Below are 21,756 nucleotides of genomic sequence, written 5' to 3' on the forward strand. Positions count from 1 at the left end.
AGGTGCACTTCTGTATGGGCATCAGACATCAACCAAAAGAGGGCAAAAGATGATGCCTGGAAATTAAGTTGGAAGTGTTGCAGAAAGTAGTGAGGTTTTCTCAAAATAGTTTCGACTCAAAATCAGGAAATCCTTTCTACCGAAATCACTCACAGATGAACTCAGCTTTTCAGGGGACTGGAGATTGGGGTTTATTGGCTGCTGTACCCATGGTGCCCTGCACAGGGCCTGGGCTGAGTAGGCCAAAACTGTGTCTTTGTGAAATGATGGGATGGGTGAATGCCTGCAGCTGCTAGCTTCTCTGCAAGGCTTCAAGAAGTCTGACTGGAAATTGCAGTGAGATGGGCACCCTGATGGATTTGCTTCAGGATGATGAGAGCAGCAGCTCTTCTTTTTTTTCTTTTTCAACGGTTTTTTTTTTTTTTTTAATTTTTGGGACAGAGAGAGACAGAGCATGAACGGGGGAGGGGAAGAGAGAGAGGGAGGCACAGAAACGGAAACAGGCTCCAGGCTCTGAGCCATCAGCCCAGAGCCTGACGCGGGGCTCGAACTCACGGACCGCGAGATTGTGACCTGGTTGAAGTCGGATGCTTAACCGACTGCGCCACCCAGGCGCCCCAGAGCAGCAGCTCTTCTTAAGAAACTACAGTGTGTCAGGTCATTTACGTGTGTCCTCCCCAGGCTTCCTACCAGTCCCCCTTAACCTGGAGGAAACAGAGGCTTGAAGGAGAAATGATTTATCCAAAGCCACGCAGCTCCAGAGTCTCCTGCTTTCTCATATAGCACATTACATCTGATACCTTCAAAGTCTAGTCCCAATCCTGGCCTTCTACAGTTCTAGAGTCTGCCTGCTTCCTTAGAGGTGGTGTTGAGAAGAGAAACCTGATTTCTTCTGCACAAAGGTGGAAGTGAGGCTGTCAGTGGGTGGGGGCCAGGACCTCCTTTTCATGAGGTGTTTTCCTGGCCCATGCATTGCAAACGTTTTGATGGGGACTGGAGTCTAGACCAACAGGGTGCTCGTGGGTTAGACCCGACACCCAAGACTGAGTGACTCTGCTTCTGTCTTAAATGTGCCTCTTGGGCTGAAATATCTGCTTCCTTCAGAGAGAGGGACTGAAGCTGGGGAGAAATTCAGCTTGTGAATTTCTCTGAGACTATGCTGCGCCCCTTATGACTGGCAACTTATTACAAATGTCACAACTTATTTGCAGCTGGAAGGATAATTTAGCAAGCTCTGTGTCTGCCAAATAAGGATGTTTGCGTTTCATACCAAGCATCCTGTTCATGTGCTAACAGAAGCGTTCAGAAGAGTAAGCCTCGATCAAACAAACAAATGATTAACCTTAAAAACAGACACATAAACAGAACCACAATGGATGAATTATGCAGCAGGCTGTCCCTGCTGCTGACACCAGCTCACATCTGGTTTCTCTGCTCAGGCTGTTCCTATAAATGACTTTCCTTTCTTTGCTCCCTTCCTGGCTCCCTCTACCTGTTTTCCTTTACACAGAAGCCAGCAGAGCATGTCACAGGCCTCCCCGTCTGTGCTCCCAAGCAGTCCTTTTCCGGAGGGGCTCAGGGACCAAGGCTTCTCAAAGGCCACACATGCTCCCACCTGCCCATTCAGCCAGTGGGATGGCCCGGGAACACTCCAGGCAGACACAGGGGCCTTTTACCCCACCTTGTGGAGCCAAGTCAGTCCACAGAAGAAAGGAGAGTCAGGTACTGTTGGTTTAAGCTTGTTTGCAAGGGACCCCAGGAGCACATAAATCATGTAAGCCTCACCTTGCCTTAGAGAGACATCTTATTTATACGGTCTGAGTCTGGCTTTATAAGGTGCTAAGCTGAGCTCAGGGGAGGGTACTTTATCCTCAGACAGGCTCTCCACTCAGAACAGTGGGTGTGTTTTTGCAGAACTTCCTGCTTTGGGCTCAAAAGGCATTTGGAAAGACTCCTCTTGGCTCTTTGCAGCTGAGAGCCTCCTGGTTTGCGGCTCCCACAGAGGATCTGGCAAGGATCTGCAGCATATGGGGGAAAGTGAGGCAGCGGGCAAGGGAGCAAGATCTTGGGAGCGAGATCTGGGGCCTTCTTGGTGTGCATTTGCTCCTACCTTCCCCGGACTAGAGAGTCTGTAAGTTGAGAAAAGGACAGGCATCTTAGCAACTCGGGAGTCCGGGATCCAGAAACACAAAGCAAAACCTCATCTGTTCTGCCCTGTGGAATTTGGAAATTATGATGGCTAATACTGACAATAGGGGCCAAGGTTTGTCCCAGGGCTTCCAGCTCTCAAAGCATTTTCCCCTGTGTTCTCTCACACACTCAGGCAAGGTATAAACAGGCCTTACCAAATACAGGAATAAGAAATAAGTAGCTTCACTTTGGGCTGTCTCTGTGGAAGATGCATTATATAATATAGGCAGATTGTGTCTTGGAATAGTTTGTTCATGAAAGAGTAACATACAAAAAAAGTACCGTGCTTCGGAAACTCAATGAATCATCTCTGAAGCCTTAATAAAGAGAGAGTGAATAATAGAATAATATTAGCTTTTCCCACTTTATCAAGTGGGTATTTTCACCATTTAAAATGAGGCTGGTCAGATTCAAGATTCTATGAGATTTAAACATCTGTTTCTCTTGCTTACTTTTTCATTCTCATCGATGTCTTGGTTGAATAGTTACAGGGCCGGAAAAATAATAACATTGAATTTTTTTTTTAATGTAGACCATTAGAGTGCCGCGCACACCAGAGTCCTAGCCCAGTACGTGCTGAATAATTGACTGAAGGAATGAATTCTGACTTTTACCTTCTGCATATGAGATTGCTGTCAAGTCTTGGAGAAACGGTGCACCCTGGGCCCAATTGGATGGTCATTTTTTTTTTTTGGTCCCTGCTTATAGGTCCCTCTCATGGCATTACCCATGCCCAGCCTTCCTGTCTGAGCTCAGCTTCCTTAGAGCTGCTTTTCTGTCCAGTTTCCAAGCTGAGGTCGGTGTTGCACAGAGGCCTCTGCTCCAGTCAGCTAACAAATCTGTCCTTTGTACATCCCTGCTGTGTGCCTGGCTTCCAGTTAGACACAGCTCTGCGGGAAGAGCAGAGAGATAGGAGGTGCCAGGCACTTTGTTTGGCACTTTTCCTTCTCCATCTCTATGGGAGATGCAAGGGAAGGAGATCCTGGCCCTTCCCTGATGCTATGCACTGTCCAGAAAGAGGAGTGGAGAGAGGAAGAGGTGGGGAATGAATGTTTGCTGATCCCCGCTCTGTACTGGGCTTTGGAAAAGTTTCTTGATGCTGGCATTTGGGCTGAATCATTCTTTGTCATGGGGGCTGCTCTGATCGTTGTTGGATGATTACTAGTTTTACTAGCATCCCTGGCTTCTGGCTTTTACCCACTGGTGCTGGTAGTATGCCTCCCTCCGTCCCCACCACATGTGACAACCAAAGTTGTGTCCAGACATTGCCACTGGTTTAGGTACCAGGCCTGTATTAGCTCATATAAGCCTCAACAGTCCACAAGGCAGGTGTTACTAGCATCATTCTATACGTGAGGAAATGAAGCCTTGGAGAGGTTAAGACACGTACCTAAAGCCATACAAAGGGGATTTGAAACCCACGTCTGCCCACCAGTGTCAGAGATCCTGGGAGGCCAGCCTCTTGCAAGTTCTTTGTAGTGGGTACCTCTGTCCAGATTTCTACTTTTCTAGGACCCTGAACTGTGACTTTTCTTCCTGTAGACCCGCGGCATCCTCATCCTGGCTTTGAGATCCTACTTGCAGTTGCCAATTAAGTCTTTTTGTAGAAGAGAATAAGACGAGAACAAATGTGGTGAATATGTCAAGTTTTGACAATGCTCAGCCTTTCTTTTGGCTTTTGTGTCCTTTCTCCTGATCCCTTTTCTGTCTCTGTCTCTCTAGGTCAGAGTCTTAATCTCTCTGATAACTTGGAGTGGTGGAGTCCTTTCGGTTTGGGGGCTGTTGAGAGCTAACTGCTGCCATCACTGGAAGGGTTCCATCTGTCTGAAGCTGCCACCAGGACTTTACCAGTACCTGGTGTTGGAGTACCCTCTTCCCATATACATTCCCCACTCCCTGTAAACCCTCCCTCCCAACAATTTCATGTGCTGTGTGAGTACTAAATTGGGGCAGTAGAGGTCTGTGTCTCTCTGGGTATCACAATGGGGACTCTGGGTCAGATCAGACATTGGGTCACAAGGCTATAAGGCGTGGCTGTGGGAACCATGCAGAACAAGGATGGACACAGGATAGGCCATGTGTTGGGCTGTGCTTCTTGGAGGTCAGGGCTGGAATGGTGCAGAAACCCAGGTGGATAAGGGCTGGCAGAGGGAACATAGGCAGCAGAGGGCAGAGTAAGAAGACCACAATCCAGGGAAGACAGCCTCCAGGAGGGAGGTGAGTGATGTAGCCATCACCACAGAAGAGATATGCTGATGAGGCTGCATCTGTTCCAGGATGGGGTCCTGAGCCCAGAGGTGAAGGAGATAGGATACAGCCTGCAGCCAGGAGCGAGAGAGCAGTGGGGGAGGCCAGACTGATGAGGAAAGGCTTTATTTCTAATTAACTTGCAAAGCCGGACAGTGACATAAATGAAGATTTGGTCCTGTTGAAAGCTCATGGACTTGACACCCTGCCAGCTCATGGAGATGCTGACTGCATTGGGTGACTTTGTGGGCCAGAGGAAGGAATGTAGTATTGGGACAGGGACCTGGGGCTAAACTTAGGGGAACACGATCACACAGTCATAAAGGTGGGCACCTTCGCACCTGCCTTGCAGAGCGAACATGAGGGCAAGAGGTACCATGTAAGTTGCTGGCATAGAACAGGAGCACTAGAAACGGTAACTGTCAGCACTATCCTTTGACTCCGCCAGGATCACAATTTACTCTCTGCTTCTGTGAAGTATTATTTATGATGGTGTCAAAACTTGAAAGATATGGGAAATTGTTAAGAGGAATATTAACAGCCTACCAGAGAAAACATTTTGGCATATTTCCATTTAATCTTCCTTGACGACAACTATAATCATTGCTATTGACAAGTTCTTATACTATAATGCAATCTCTTTTAACCCATCTCTACTTAACCAACTCAAAAATTCACCAATGTCCTCCATTGTCTTCCTTCTGTAATACTCACTGACTGAGGGCCACGACCTGCTGGACATTCACAGCACACAGGGACCCATACTATTCCTATGAACATTGCCCCCACCATTTTGGTAAATGCTTACTAAGGGTCAAAGAGCTCCATTTTCACCCAGTCCTTCTTATGCTGGCTGAATGTGTTATTATAAGAACATAATTCAATTAGAGATTAAGTGAACCAGTGAAATATGGGTGAAAAGAGAGTCATTTGTTAAGGAAACCAAGCTGCAAGCATTGAATGGTTTGATAAGAGTCAGTCGATGTAGGCTGTTAGCTTAGTTGTGGGCAGGGCAACTGATAAAAGTTAGAAAAAATTTGTACATAATTCTATAAGAATTTTGCACTCAGATTGTTTTGTATGTGAGGTTAAGTTCCTTCTCCATTCTAAAGCCAAATCTGGGAACCACAGATGATATATAAAAGGTATGAGCTCTCAAAAAAAGGAACACATAGATTTCGAACTCCAACCTGGAGACCTGTCTCAAGTAGAGGCCTTAGCTCTACATCAATAGACTAGCCAGAAATGTTTCAAGTTGAAATAGTGTCTCAAGTTTGTATAGTATATATGTACAATATTAGTGATCCCTATTTCATTCAGATTTTTTGGATTAACAGATTGGCTCATCCTGATAATACCAGATAAGAGAGTCATAACTTGAAATATTGTGTTTTGATGTGCCAAACCTTCTGAAAAACTCTAAATATATAACTGTCTCATTTAATTCATACAAGAACCCTTAGGGGGTATTCTTTAATCCAGCAAAAATTTATTAAGCTGCTGTTTTGTGCTGAACACTGTCCCAGGTGCTGGAGGTATAGGTGCAGAAAGGCCAGGTGTCTGCTCTCATGGAGCTTGTGTGTATGTGTTGGAGAAGGAGACGCAGAACATGAATAATAAACAAGATAATTTTAAGTAATAAGTACTATAAAGGAAACAAAACACAAAGTTATGATAAGAGTGGCTGGCGAGGGAACAGTTAGGGGTGATCAAGGAGGACCTCTCTGTGGCAGGCAACAAATAAGCTGGGACTTGAATGACATGAAGAGTGTGGTCCTGGGGTCTCAGCATTCTTGACTGAGGAAGCAGGAAGTGCAAAGACCCTGAGGTGAGAATGAGCCCTCAAGAAGGAAGCCCAGTGCTTCTGGAACATGGTGAGTGAGAGGAAGGGTGGGATGAACAGTAGCAGTGAAGTCCCTACAGACCAGAGTGAATAATTTGAATATTATACCAAGTGATAAGGGAAACTATTGTTGGGTTTTAAGTGTGGGAGTGATGTGATCTGATTTATGTTTTTAAAAGTTCACTGTGGCTACTGTGGCTGATGGATTGCTGGGTGCAAGGGGACTGGTATGGGACTGGTTAAACTAGCTAGGAGGCCATTACAGAGATCCAGGACAGAAATAGAGTGTAGACCATCACAGTGAGAACAACAGAGTCAGAGAGGTAGACAGAGTCAGGATAATATGGGATCTGCACAAGAAAGCTCAGTGTCTTCTCCAGGCCACTCCACAGGGCCCTCCCTCCCCCCAGGTACAGTCTTTCCTTCTTCCCACCCTCGTTACAATAACCTTTCATCTACTCCTCTGCAGTGTCTATCAGAACCCACAAAGAGATAGTAGGCTGCCTGTTCTTTAGAAAAGTGTAATTGATAAAGAGGAAAGCTCTTCCTACGTAAGAACGGTCTCCTATTTTGTTTTCCTGGCAGGCCCATTATTGAAGTTGATAATGTACTGCTGGGTAAATTTGGGCTGGTGGCTAAACCCAGGAACTGCTGATTGGGCTCCTGTGAATCAGGCAAGAGTTGACTCTTCCTGTAATTGGATCCAGTTTGCAGTATTGTGCCATCTGGAGTGTTGCTGATGGATGGGGAGATCCCAGACTTCTTAGTGATGGATGAATCACAGGGGAGGGGCCTCCCATTTTCCAAGTGAAAGATGACTTTCTAGTAATAAGACAATGTCAGTAGGTAATCACAATTCTATTTCTGTTTTCTACCAACTCTTTTAAATAGGTGGAAAATGTTTGCAAAGACCCTTTCTCCCTATTCATTCATTCATTCATTCATTCATTCAGCAAACTTATAATGAGCTCACAGCTCTAATTCCTTGCTTTGTGTCCTTAGATAAGTTTTGTCCTTAGACTTGACTTTCCTGAGCCTCAGCTGTGAAACAAGGATGCTGATAACACATACCTCTTAAGATTATGAAAATGTAATGGAAGAATGGATGTGATGCACTTTGCAAAGTGTCTGGCACATATTCAAGTTGGGGATCTTAGAGAAGGTGAAGGAGGGCTGGCTTGGGAGAAGCACATGCCCGTTTCTTGGTTAAAGCCTTTACTGATGACACTCTTTCTGTCCTGGAATATTTGTATCAGAAGTTTCCAGTATTAAGGGACCTCTAGGAGCCTCTACTACATCTTATATAACCATGATTGCCCTAACTCAGGGATTCACAAGGACTTTAAGGCCCCTTCCTGGTATGTCTTCACATTTTTCTACTTATCCTTTGTTTTACACCTTTGGAACACTAGTCTTTTGTACCTAGTACCTTTGTACCTAGCTTGGTCTCTGAGGTTTTCCACTTTGAGGGAAGCTGTTGTGCCTGAATTTCTTTCTTTCTTTTTTTTAAATATAAATTATTGTCAAGTTGGTTTCCATATAACACCCAGTGCTCATCCCAACAGGTGCCCTCCTCCATGCCCATCACTCACTTTCCCCTCTCCCCTACCCCCCATCAAACCTCAGTTTGTTCTCAGTCCCTAAGAGTCTCTTATGGTTTGCCTTTCTCCCTCTTGGTAACTTTTTTTCCCCCTTCCCCTCCCCCATGGTCTTCTGTTAAGTTTCTCAATATCTACCTATGAGTGAAAGAAAACATACGGTATCTGTCTTTCTCTGACTGACTTATTTCACTTAGCATAATACCCTCCAGTTCCATCCACATTGCTGCAAATGGCCAGATTTCATTCTTTCTCATTGCCAAGTAGTATTCCATTGTATATATTAACCACATCTTCTTTATCCATTCGCCTATCATGACTACACTTCATTCTCAGCTTCTGCTTATGTGCCTTTGCTCGTAATGAGTAAATGAATATGGCTGCTTAGGACTAGAGCTCATATGGTTTCCTCTGGAAGGCCTAGAGCCCTGTTTTTGCAGGTTCCTTCATTCCTTGAGTTGATGACTCTTGATGTGTGGCCAGTCCCACGAGACATACCCTCTCCAAAGGTTAAATTCATTTGAGGGAAGTTTGTATAGCAAATCCCCTGTTGGAGATTCACATTCATCAGTAGCATAGTCCAGTCTCCGAGAAGTACATCAGTAAGGAAACATATTTAATTTTACTTAACCCTCCATTCCTATTCACACTTTGGAAAACACTGCTCTTCATTTTATTTTGTTGGGTGACCTTAGGAATCAAAGTTGGAAATCTAAGCTTCCAAATCCCAACTCCAAGTGCTCAGCTCAGAACTTCAAGTTGCTAACAAAATTGCTGACCTGATTTCTTATACCTTTCTATTCATGTCTCTTGGGCTGGATCAGATTTTTTATTTAAGATGTAATTTCAGGGTTTATTGACACACTCCTCATCCTCCTTCCCTTGGCAAAACCAAGGGGCTCTGGAAGATTCATGTTGGACTTCTCTGTTCATATACTCAAACCACAGAGTGTAAGATTGGCTTATAACTCCACATTACTGCATTTTCCTTTGGTGGAATTAGGCATCTGATTTGTGACATTCCCAGATGATCAGGGTTAGGGTTGTAAAATTAAAATACTTTCCCTCCCCTGAGCACATTAGTCTCACATCAGCTTTGAATAGTGGCACCATAGACTGGATTCATCTCTCTGACTTGGCCACAGTGGAAATGCCCCAAGATACGGAGTGTGGATACTGACAGAACGGAAGAAGAACTGCTGTTAAATTTTACCCTGATCCCCTACAGAGTTAAAAACAAGAAAGACTGAAGCTATATAGAAACTGGGAATGTGTGTGTGGTAGATGCCAGAGGGAAGAAAGGAAACTGGCAAATTGTATGAGGCATGACTCTGCATCTGTCTCAGCCTAAAGGTGCCTCGTCTCATGTGGCCGAGTTGGGTCTGGTTGGTGGTTGGTGCTGTCGGGAAGATGGTGAGTTTTAGCTGAACTTTGTAGGGAACAAAGATGATTCCAGTTATCTTGGATGTGGTGACCCTGGGCATGCATGGTCCCTTGGAGTCAGTCATCCTTCTCAGACAAGGTAGCTAGTGACAAATACAGACTGCGGGAAACAGATTGTTAAGGCCACATGGGATCCTACACTGGAGGTGCTTAAGAAGGGACTGAGTTCCTAGGCTCAAGCGTCTGGCTTATGCTTCCTCTTAATATGGTAAGTTCTACTGGGAACTTGACTTTCATCTTCCTGCATTTAGATTCTACTCCTGGTACTTTATTCTTTTGTTTCCTCTTATTCCTGATGATGGTGATGATGATGGAGATGATAATGGTGGTATTTGATAGTAGTATTATGATACTGTGATTTACAATAAGAAATACATATTTGGTTTTAACAGTCCCCCACCCTCGTGGTACAGAGCTCCTAAAACTCTTGGAGTTTCCTAAGTGATGTGAAATATAAAGGTCTTTTATTATGTTAATAAAATGACTTTTGGAAAGCCCCTAGGTCAACTAGGGATAGGGAGTTGTCATCAGAGAAGCCAACCAAGTGATAACAGAGTTGGAACTTTCAGCCCCACCCACCCCAGACCTCCATGGAGGAGAGACGGCCTGGAGATTGAGTTCAGTCACCAGTTGCCAATGATTTAATCCATAATGCCTATGTAATGAAGCTTCCAAAATAACCCAATAGGATAAGGTCCAGAGAGCTTCTGGGTTGGGTAACATGTGAAGGTTTGGGGAGAGTGACATTCTCAGAGAGCATGGATCCTCTGAGCCCCCTCCCCATGCCTCCCCCTAAGCATCTGTTCTTAGCTGTTCCTGCGTTTATAATAGATTGGTAATCTAGTAAGGAAATGTGTCTCTGAGTTCTGTGACCTGCTCTAGCAAATTAATTGAACACAGGGAGGAGTTTGTTGGAACCTCTAATCTATTTATAGCTGGTCCATTAGAAGCACAGGTGACGACATGGACTTATGGTTGGTGTCTGAAGTTGGGGGCAGTCATGTAGGATGGAGCCCTTAACTTACATGATCTGATGCTATCTCCAAGTAGGTAGTGTCAGAATTCTGTTGAGTTGTAGGACACCCAGCTGGTATCAGAGAATTGGTTGGTAGTGTGGAAAAAAACACATTCATTGTAAACATTTGTCAAGCATTTCCTGTATGCCAGGTACTCTGCCAGGTTCTCACAGCAGCCCTTGAAGATATTTATATTAACCCCATTTTATTGATGAGAAAATAGAGGCACAGGGAGGGTAAGTGACTTGACACCTGCGATCTGAACCTAGGCAGTCTTCTACTAGAGCTGGGCTCTGAACCCTTAGGATATGGCTTCTGGTCTGCTGCCACATGCTGGATGGGAGCAGGTTGGAGAAGGAAAGCAAGAAATTCCTACTTACCTTTCGGTTACAACTGGGAGACCCAGGGGTGGGTGTTCCTCATGTGCTGTCTTTGAAATAAACCTTGAGGTATAGACGTCATCATTTCCATTTTGTAAACAACAGCCATTTACTGAACACCACTGTGTGCTAGAAACTGACCTAGAAACCTTCAACATTATCCCTGATTCTTCTAACAATTTTTCAAGAGGGCTAATATTATCTGCTTTTACAGATGAGAGACTTGAGGCTTCCAGAGATTAAGCTTTTTGCCGAGTATATGCAGTAGTGTTGAGCTATGTACACAACCATGAGTTTTTATTTTTTTTTTTATTTTTTTTTTTCAACGTTTATTTATTTTTGGGACAGAGAGAGACAGAGCATGAACGGGGGAGGGGCAGAGAGAGAGGAAGACACAGAATCGGAAACAGGCTCCAGGCTCTGAGCCATCAGCCCAGAGCCTGATGCGGGGCTCGAACTCACGGACCGCGAGATCGTGACCTGGCTGAAGTCGGCCGCTTAACCGACTGCGCCACCCAGGCGCCCCATCCATGAGTTTTTAATGAATGAGGAGTTACTGTTTCTTGAGTGGTTTCTGGACTTAGGCTGTGAAGAGAAACCAAATAAAAGATCCATCCAGATGAGGAAAAGCCACCCTGTTGAGGCCCAAGAGGCTTGAAAGTCAGGGGAACGAGGTATCACCTCGTCACCTCGGGAGATTTAGAAAGCAGATTCGTTACTGCTGTGTGCTTTTGTCTGTTGCTGGCTTGAGGCAGTTCTTCCCTCTGTTCTCAGGTCTCTTGGCTTTTGTGGTGCAGTTGTTGGTTCTAAAGGGGCAACTACGCCTGTGAGACTGTGAGGTGAATCAACAAGTGACCCAGAAGGTGGCATCCGGTGTCCACTCCTTTCTGTGTGCCCTACAGCCAGACACTAAGCTGGCAGGACATCCGTGCAGATACGTTGGATTAAATGCTTGGTCCTGACACCCAGATGATGCCTGGCGTTACTAGAGCACCGGGATACAATTTGGAGTGATTGTCTCTTGCTATGAAGGACTATTCCGCCCCCCTCCATTAACTCATTAATTCTGGTTGAGCCAATAAAACTCATCATACAATATTCATTTTAGATTTTAAAAATCAAATTTTGAGTCAATGCTAAATGGATCATAGGTATTCTTTCCTTCTGTGAGAAATGAGCGTTTCATTACCGATTCCATCTATTTGAATTGCCTGTAACGGGCGGGATTTGTTCCTTGGACTCAGCGTGGCTGTGGATGCCCAGAGAGTCTGTCTTGCTTGTGGAGGGGAGGGGGGGCCTCGGAAGGTCCCTTCTTCATTTGCTTGTGTGGCTGTAGTGTAGAGGCTCCAGCTGACATGCTGGGGCCATCCACTCTGCTGCCCCGGCACTCTGCTGTCAGCCTTCCCAGGGCACAGATTCCGGGGTGAGAGGGGGAAGTGAAATTGTGTTGAATGATTAAATGAATATGCATCAGAAGATACCCAGCAAGTGCTTTGAATCATAGAGATTATCAGCGGACACTGCACATAGCCATATGAAAACCAAATCCATCGGGAGGTTTTAGATCTGCTTTGGGAAACGCAGAGAAATGGCTCAGCAGGAAGGGCTCCTGCAGCCTGCTGTTTGCTCCTTTGAGTGAATCAATCGGCTTTTTAAAACCCAGGCTTTAATTGGTTATGCCCAGGGAGAGGGTTTTCGATACATCCCCCATCTGGCAGGACTAATTGTTCTTTGCGTTCAGTGAATAGATCGGTGCCCTGAGCCTGGGAAGGAGGCCTGGAAGGTGTTCGTGCCTATAAATGTCATTGCTCATGGCTGTTTGATGATAGTGAGTCTTTTCTGCCATCTGACTCTTGCAAATGATTTCTAGGATATATCTTATATCTGAACAGCTGCCACAGAGCTCCTGGGATGACAAAGAGCTGAGGTGCCCTTGTATGGCCAGAACATCTGATGGAGAGCCACCTGGCATCACAGGCCTGCCTTCTGACCTGCCTGGTGATAATGGCCCTATGAGAACCAAAGAAATAAGCAAGTTGGACAACCTCTCTCTGGACATTTGCTAGGCTCCCACATCTGGCCTCTGTGGGTGCTCCTCCCTGACTCAGTGGAAACTCTACCTATGCCCCCTTGTTACCCATGTCCCCAGTATCTGCCAGAGCCCACCTTTAGGGGTTGGGTATTGAGGTCCAGTGAACATGGCTCTGCCAGAATGATAATGCTATTTGGATGCCTTATCCAATTTTGGATACACCAGATAGACCCTCCGGCAGCCCATGTTGAGCTGTCTCAGTTTCCTTGAGAACTAGTACAATACAGCATGATTTGGAAAGACAATAAGTCAAAGGCCTTATAAAATTTCTTGGTGTGTCTGCTGCGAAGGACCTTCAGGGCAGGACTGCCCCTGACACACAAGTCAGAGATGATCCTACAGAGGGCTTGCATTCCCTCATAACTCTGGCCACATGATCAACCATTCTGGAAACAGCAGTACCTATGCATGCAGGTCCCTGGACTGTGCTGAAATGCTCCATCACTGAGCCCCCATCCATTGGTTAACTTGTTCAGATGTTTAATATTTATTATAGCAGGTATATGTTACATATGAGCATTAAAATACATATTACGCAGATATTTAATTACTAGCATCCCTATGAGGTGAGCCACATTGTGAGGCAATATTGAGTAGTGGCTGGGACCCCTGGGGCTAGAACCAGACCATGTGTATTCAAATCCCAGTTCTCACCATCAGCTCTGTGACCTTGGGCATGTTGCTTAATATAACCTTTCTATGCCTCAGTTTCCTATCTATATAATAGGATAATACCTATTTCATAGAGTTGTTATAAAGAATAAGTGTTAACACATATAATGCTTGTTGAACAGGGCCTGGCACTTAGTTAATTCCTATACGAGTGTTCGCTATTATTATTGTTATCATCATCTTACAAATGAAAAGTCTGAAGTACAGAGAAATTAAGAACATTCCTTAAGTCACCAGTGTTTACATGGAAGTTCCAGCATTAAAACCAGCCCTGGATGGAATTGGTTGCATCTTCTCTCTAGGGAGAGACCTGCCACGGGGATTCCATATTCATGTGGGTTCTGTGGACAGTGGGGGAGACAAGTGGACATTTGTCTCCTCATGAAATACTCTTGTCTACATCTCTTGCCCACGCTGTTTATCTAAGTGAGGTTCAGCTGAGATGAATAGGTTTCAACTTTCTGCATTTGAATCTCCTTCTAGCACCATATCCTTGAGACATGCCCCCACCCCAAGTCAAAGGATGGAACTTCAGGGGTCCTACATCTCTTGCTCACCTATTTGCTAACAGTGGCCTCTTTCCACCCATGTGCAAATACCTGCTCATTTCATTTTCATTAACAATGCTCCCACATTTATTTGGCTGGGGGATCAAATAAGATAAATACCATAAAACTCAGGGCACGGCATGTAGTGAGCGCTCACTAAATGTTAGCTACTGCTACTATTGTTATTATTGCCAAGTCTTCTTCTTTCCAAGTTTGGGGCATATTTCACTTTGCCTACATAACATAGCAGTGGGTTCTTATTTTTCCCCACTTCTAGGGCTAACCGATCCTCTCTTCTTTCCCTTCTTTATATCCCCAAGGAGAAGCACCAATGTGGGTCAAGGGTGAGGGCATGTTTGGGCTTTGGGGCCTGCAATGGAGCATCCTTTGTGAAGAGCAAAGAAGTTAAAGCTCTTACCTCTTAGGGTGGGCTGTCTTTGGTTTTTACTCTGCAGCTTCTTTCTGGGGAGCATGGCTTTTTAGGAATCCACTGATGGTCTGGACCCAGAGTTGTCTCCCACTTGGAAGTGACCCTCTCACCCTAAGAAGGATGCCAGTTGGGTCCAAGAGAAGGGATGCCTGGACTAAATGGACCAGACTAGCTCTACTGTGCAGCCCAGGGCCAGGAGTTCACATAGGATTTGGGACCAAATACAAAAATTTCCAAGATTTATTGAGGATTTATGATATGCCAGGTATTGCTTCCTGGATCTTCCACATAATCCTTTGTGGGAGGAAGAATGATGGTGCCCAGAGATATTCACATCCTAATCCTCAGAATCTGTAAATATGGTCTATTACATAGCATGAGGGAGTTCATTTTGCTAATCAATTCACCTTGAGATGGGGAGACTGTCCTGGATTACCTGGGTGGGCTCAATGTAAACACAGGTCTTTATAAGTGAAAGGGAGAGGCACAATAGAGTTTTTCAATGTAAGAAGTACTCAACTCACCCTTTCTGACTCTAAGGATGGAGGAAGAGAACCATGAGTCAAGGAATGGGCACAGCTTATAGAAGTTGGAAAAAAGCAAGAAAATGGATTATCTCTAGAGCCTCCAGGAGGATCATGGCTCTGCTGACACCTGTTTAGTCCAGTGAGACCCATTTCAGATTTTTGACCTCCAGTATAGTAAGACAATAAATTAGTGTCATTTGACATCACTAAATTTGTGGTAATTTGTTCCAGCAGCAATAAGAAACTAATGTACCCTATATAATGGTATAATTATTATCTCTCTTTTATAGATGAGGGTCCTGAAGTTTAGAAAGGGTAAACTTGTGCATTGTCACAGATAGTAAGGCTTAGGGCTAGGACCTATGGCCAGATATTTGATTTCAGAGCCTGGGCTTATCACCACCATATTATCCTGCTGCCTGACCCCAGATATCATATAGAGCATGATCATTTTTATCATCTTTGTGCACTTTTCTTTCAGGAATTTGCACTGGGGGCAGAGGGTGGCCATGGAAATTGGGATTCAACTCTTGGCTGCTTCTCTATCTCTTTGCTTTGGAAACATGAGCTTTATGTACAGTAGAAAGGAGGATGGAGGCCTGGCTTGCAGAGGTGCTGGATGGCCTGGCCCGCTCCAGTCCTGGCTGCACCTCTTGTATTTGTGTGATAGGGTTTCTGGACAAGGATCTGGGTTTGCTCTGCCCTTGTTAGCAATCAGTGTGTGGACACCTTCAAGCTTAGCCACTGATGTAACACTATGTGGGGGCTCACATGAGGGGAGAGGAAAAATAATTTTGATTTGTACCCAAAATGGTTGGAAGGATAAATGAGTATTTCCAATGGATCGAACCTTTACATACTTACTAGATATAATGTGTATTAGCATTTCCTGAAGCCAAATAATATTCATGTGATATAAAATTCTTTTTACAATAATGCTGTGAAGAGAATCTTTCACAGGAGAAAGGATGTGGAGTGGTTTTTAAATAGGGGGTAGAGAAGATAAAGAGCATTTATTGACTATTTACTGTGAATAAAAGCACAACAGAGAGTAGCTTAAGGGAGCAAAAGACAAGAAGGTTGAAGAAGAATGGAAAGAAGTGGGGATGTGTGAGCTGGGGTGGGCAGACAGGTATGAGGAGGGCCAAGGCAGCTGCCAGCAAGGTGCCCCCAGTAGCGCTGTCCCGTCCTTGTGGCCAGTAACTATGTGTGGCTGTTGAACACTTGATACGTAAAATCCAAATTGAGATGTGCTCTAAGCATGAAATATACAACCAAGTCAAAGATTTCAAATGGAAACAATAATTTAAAAATAACTCATTCATCATTTTTAGGTTGATTGTATAGTGAAATGATATTTTAGGTATGTTGGTTTAAATAAAATACTTATTAAAATTATCTTATAAAATAAAATAAAATAAAATAAAATAAAATTACTTATTACTTTTTTGCTATTTTTAATGGGGATACTAGAACATTTAAAATTACACATGTGGCTTGCATTCTATTTGTATCAGACGGGGCTGGCCTCATGGGTAGAAGTGGAACCTATGGCATAATATGCTAGGGAGGCAATTTGACCTTGTTGAAAGAAAGAGCTTCTAATCAATGACCATGACTAAAGAAGAGAGGCAGGAACACCCCATCATAAGTAGTAGGTAAGCAGAAATAGAGGCCAAAACCTTCTTCACAAGGCCTTTGTGGGGTTGCTGCTTTGAGATCAGGATAGACCAGGTCACACTCAGAGTTCTTCTGATGTGTAAAGAACTGTGAGCGTGTTAGTGGATTTTTGTGTAGTAATCACATTTTCCCTGTTTTGTTTGTACTTTTCTGGCTATTCTGTCTGGCCTTGAGAAAACACAGCAGTATTCTTTCAAAAGTCTAGAGTAGGCAAGGGTCTTTATTCAAGGATGTTTCCTCCATGCTCCTGAGGCCTTTGGGGCCCTGTCAATGTCAATGGCAGACCCTAAGTAACTTGGTTCAGAGCAGAAACTGTGTACCTCAGAAGGGCATCCTGCCCTAGGACAGCTGCCCAGTCACCAGTGAACTCCTGCAGGGGCACAGCTTGGGGAATTTTCATTCCCTGAAAGTCTGCCCTGCCCATCCCTCTGTGGCCCAGGGGATGTGCACATTTCTGGAGCAGCAGAAGGGCTGGTGTGAGATCCCCAGAGGCTGGGCTCTCTGTTGTCCCTGCCCAGCCCAAGAGGTCTGTGACATTTGCCAAGCCAGTGATCAGTATAAGCTACTCCTAGCAGCAAGGAGAAACTTGAAACCCTGTAGAGAAGAAATGTTTGTAGGCTTTGGAGCAGAACTCATCTGTGTGATACTCTAATTACACATTGGAGACTAGCACAACACTCCCCACATTCATTTGATTGCATGTCCTTGGAAGGAATACTCTTGCATTTCTCTACAAACAGGCTACTGCTCTGGCTTCCTGCCAGCTTAGACTGGCTTTGCCCTGGGTGTTCCTCTACCTCAGGCCATTAGGCCATCAGGGCTGCCTAGAATCATACCACCTGAGCCAGGCAGGATGGGGGACTCTACTGTCCTCTCAGAGCAAGGAGTGGCACACAAGAAAGCTCCTGTATTCTAGGACAGCAGAGGATATGCAAGCACTTCACATGTATTATGTTATCTGATCCTTCCAACCACCTAATGGGGTGTGTATGTATATGTGTGTGTGTGTCTGACACACACAGATTTGTCCCATTTCAGAGTCCCAAATATTGCCTACCTTAATCTATCATTTCAGAGACCTAGTGAAACCAAGGAGGTCAGAGCCCGTGGAATCTCCAGATAGAGGTAGTAAAGACAGAGTGGGAAGAAGGAGAAGAAGGTAGAGAAGAAAGTGATATGCTCATTCATCTATTCACTCATTTGTTCATTATGTTTTGGCCTTTGGTAGTCAGATACTGAAATTAGTAAAGACAAGATCCTGCCCTGGAGAAGCTCATGGAGTAACAGACAGTTGTGCCGAGCGGAACTGTGGGCAGTCTTCCGTGGTTCTTTAGGGTACAGACTAGAAAACACTGGGTTCTTCCACAGGGAGCCTATGCATAGAGGAGGAGGCATTTGACTTAGACTTTAGGAGGAATCAGGCATTCAGTACAGAGGGAACCACATGAGGAAAGGCCCAGAGGTTGGGGGTACATTGGCTTATTGGGGGGTGATGGCTGGTCATTCCCTGGGTAGGACTGTAGTGGTAGGATGAGGATGGATTAGGAGGGGCCTTGGCTGTTATAGCAGGTCTTGTGGTAGGGTGTGGCAGGACCATTCCTTCTTCCCTTCATTTACTTATTCAACTACCTTTACGTATTGGTATCCACCATTTTTTTGCAGATAGGGGGTCTTGGCTGGGTTAGGATGGGGCCATCAGCTTGAACAAAGGCATCTCAGGACTATTGTTTCCCACTCAGTTGGATTTGAGGAACCTGATATCAGAGCACAGTCCCTGGAACCAAAACCATGCTGAAATTCAGAGAAAAGGCAGGGACTCCTGTTGGCTGTCAGACATATCTCCATGGAGGGAGTGGAGATTTATTGAGTGTTAAATGTCAGTATCGATGTAATAAAGATGGTACACTGTAAGTAATAAGCACTTTCCAGGTGAGGAACCATTTTCAATAAGTTGTCAACCTGTCTGATACTATGAATTATTTTTTTAAAAAGAGAAGACGATGAAGAAACCCCACTTGGAGTTATTTAACTTTCAGATCAGTTCCTCAGCTCTGTCCCTTCTTGACAGGACCATCAGTGTCCTGTGGTACCCAAGGGCCTTGGCGTTTGCACACACTTCATCTCTTAAAAAAACATCCTGATAGTCTTCTTGTTTTCTTTCCGGTGATGAGGACAGATTTGATGGGGAATAGGTTTGTGACCTTCAGAGGGCCTTGTGACAGGCAGAGAATTTTCAGGAAATGAATAGAGGAGAAAAGGAAGGCAAGAAGGGCAGGGGGAGGTGCACGACACCTGGGATAGTCAAAGCATCAAATGTGGTCAGGTGTTAGCTGGGACTCACTCAACTCTCCCATCATTCCAGATAATTTCACAGCCCCTGGAAGTACAGTCCTCTGTGTAGATTCCTGCTCATTCCCGTGAGTTAAGACTGCCCCTGCATCCTGGGTTCCCAACTTTCCATGGGCTACCTATGAGATGTGCTCACTGTGCTCATAGTCAGTGTGTTTTACAAAGAGAATTCATAAGAGGCTCAGGTGCACAGTAGGCCTTCTCTAAACAGATTTAGTAGGACAGCGGCTTTAATTGGCTTCAGAAACCTAGAACACCTGGAAGCCTTAAAACATGTGCTGGCCATTGTACCTCACAGGGTTTCATCACCCACCTTTCATCCCAGGCTCACATCATCTTGTTGGCCTGGTACTTACTGTCCTCCCTTTTATTTTCCTTTTCAGGAGCAAACTCCCAGTTCTTAACCCTGGTCTCTGAAGTCCAGCTCCTTCTGGACTTCTGGACTGTAGGTGCTAATCTTTCACATTCCACCCAGCACTCCTCAGATTGGTTTTCTAAGACTTTCCTCTCTAGGAATTCTGCTGTTGGCCCTAACATAGTAAACAATTGTTAATGCTATGGTGTCTTATGACAGGCTCGCCTTGAGATTAGCATAACGGTCACATGTTACTGATGCCAAGGTCTTATTTTGAGTGGTGTTCCCAAGGGCCCTGCATAGCTGCTCAGTTTCTCCTCACCCCTCATGGTCCCAGCCCCTCTCCCCTTTGCCAGAGTTGCTAAGGGCCTGTCCTAATCCCTTGGATTCTTGTTCTTGTGAGTTGCATGACATTAAACATACTTTGTTTTGTGCCCATTCCATTATTTGAAGGCAGCAGAGAGATGCTGGGGTGCTTTATTAATATTTCACTTAGTTATTTTTGAAGTGAAGCAAATTGCTCAGAATTAGCCTGGATTCCCAGTGGTCAGCAGAAAGTCTGTTGCATTTTGCAGGAGCTCTGCAAAATGTCCTTAGAGATGGCAGGCTCAGATGGTCATCTTGACTCCAGCATTTAGCTGCTCTCTGACTTTGAACAATTTTTTTTAAAACACTCTGAGCTTCTGATTCCTTATTTGTGAAAAGCCAATAATAATAGTTAGCTCACTGAACTCTTGGGAAGATTAAGTGAGAAAATGTGTATAAAAAAACTTAAAGCTCCTACCAAAAAACCATTAGAACTGATAAATGAGTTCAATGAAATTGCAGGATACAAAATTAATATACAGAAATATGTTGTATTTCTATACACTAATAACAAAGTAACAGACAAATTAAGAAAATGGCCCCATTTACAGTTTCACCAAAGAGAATAAAATACCTAGGAATTAATTTAACCAAGAAGATGAAAGACCTGTACTCTGAAAACTATAAGACACTGATGAAAGAAATTGAAGATGACACCAACAAATGGAAAGATATACCATGCTCATGGATTGGAGGAATTGATGTCATTAAAATATCTATACTACTCAAAGTAATCTACAGATTGTAATCCCTATCAAAATACCAATAGCATTTTCCACAGAACTACAACAAATAATTCTAAAATTTGTATGCAATCACAAACGACCTCAAATAGCCAAACAATCTTGAGAAAAAAACAAAGCTGGGGGTATCACAATCCCAGATTTCAAGATATATTTCAAAGCTGTAATAATCAAAACAGTATGGTATTGGCACAAAAATAGATACGTAAACCAATGAAATGGGATAGAAAACCCAGAAATAAACTCCTGCTTGTATAGTCAATTAATCTACAGCAAATAAGGCAAGAATATACAATGAGGAAAAGACAGTCTTTTGTATAAATGGCATTTGGAAAACTGGAAAGCTATATGCAAAAGACTGAAACTGGACCACTTTCTTACACCATACACACACACACACACACACACACACACACACACACCCCTCAAAATGGATTAAAGACCTACATGTGAAACCTGAAACCATAAAACTCCTCAAAGAAAACATAGGCAGTAATCTCTTAAACATCAGCCTTAGCAACATATTTATAGATATGTCTCTTGAGGCAAGGGAAACCAAAGCAAAAATAAACTCTTGAGAATACACCAAAATAAAAAGCTTTTTCCCACTAAAAGAAACCATCAATAAAACAAAAAGACAACCTGGTGAATGTGACAAGATATTTGCCAATGATATATTTGATAAGGGGTTAATATCAACATATATAAAGAACTTACACAACTCAAAACCAAAAAAAAAAAAAATACAAATAATTTGATTAAAAAATGGGTAGAGGACCTGAATAGACATTTTTCTAAGGAAGACATACAGGTAGCCAACAAACACATGAAAAAAAATGCACAATATCACTAATCATCAGGGAAATGCAAATCAAAACCATAATGAGATATCACCTTACCCCAGTAAGGATGGCTCATATAAAAAAGACAAGAAATAACAAGTATTGGCAAGGATCTGGAGAAAGGGAACCCCTTGTACACTGTTGGTGGGAATGTAAATTTGTACAGCCACTGTAGAAAATAGTCTGGAGGTTCCACAAAAATTAAAAATAGATATTCTACATGATCCAATAATTCCACTACTGGATATTTACTCAAAGAATACAAAAAAAACTAATATGAAAAGATATATGCCTCCCTATGTTTATTGTAGCATTATTTACAATAACCAGGACATGGAAGCAACCCAAGTGTCCACTGATAGATGAATGGAAGAAGATAGATGAATGGATGAATGTGTGTGTGTGTGTGTGTGTGTGTGTGTGTGTGTGTGTGTG

General features: G+C 43.9%; 1 protein-coding gene and 1 long non-coding RNA gene across 5 annotated transcripts in view; both read left to right on the forward strand.

Annotated features, from left to right (window-relative positions):
* Window positions 1-21,756, forward strand: part of GALNT18 (polypeptide N-acetylgalactosaminyltransferase 18) — a 355,336-nt gene that overhangs the window by 120,114 nt on the left and 213,466 nt on the right. The gene's annotated exons all lie outside the window — the stretch shown is intronic.
* On the forward strand, window positions 626-15,193 carry LOC121018213 (uncharacterized). Of its 2 annotated transcripts, none has more exons than XR_005785088.1 (3): window positions 626-4,487; window positions 6,171-6,311; window positions 15,000-15,193. It is a non-coding gene; the product is annotated as an uncharacterized LOC121018213 (long non-coding RNA). The 2 variants fall into 2 exon arrangements; XR_005785087.1 differs by having other exon boundaries at window positions 626-4,407.

The sequence above is a fragment of the Herpailurus yagouaroundi genome, unplaced genomic scaffold (genome assembly GCF_014898765.1).
Source record: "Herpailurus yagouaroundi ecotype Mexico unplaced genomic scaffold, PumYag 218, whole genome shotgun sequence".
NCBI classification, from domain to species: domain Eukaryota; kingdom Metazoa; phylum Chordata; class Mammalia; order Carnivora; family Felidae; genus Herpailurus; species Herpailurus yagouaroundi.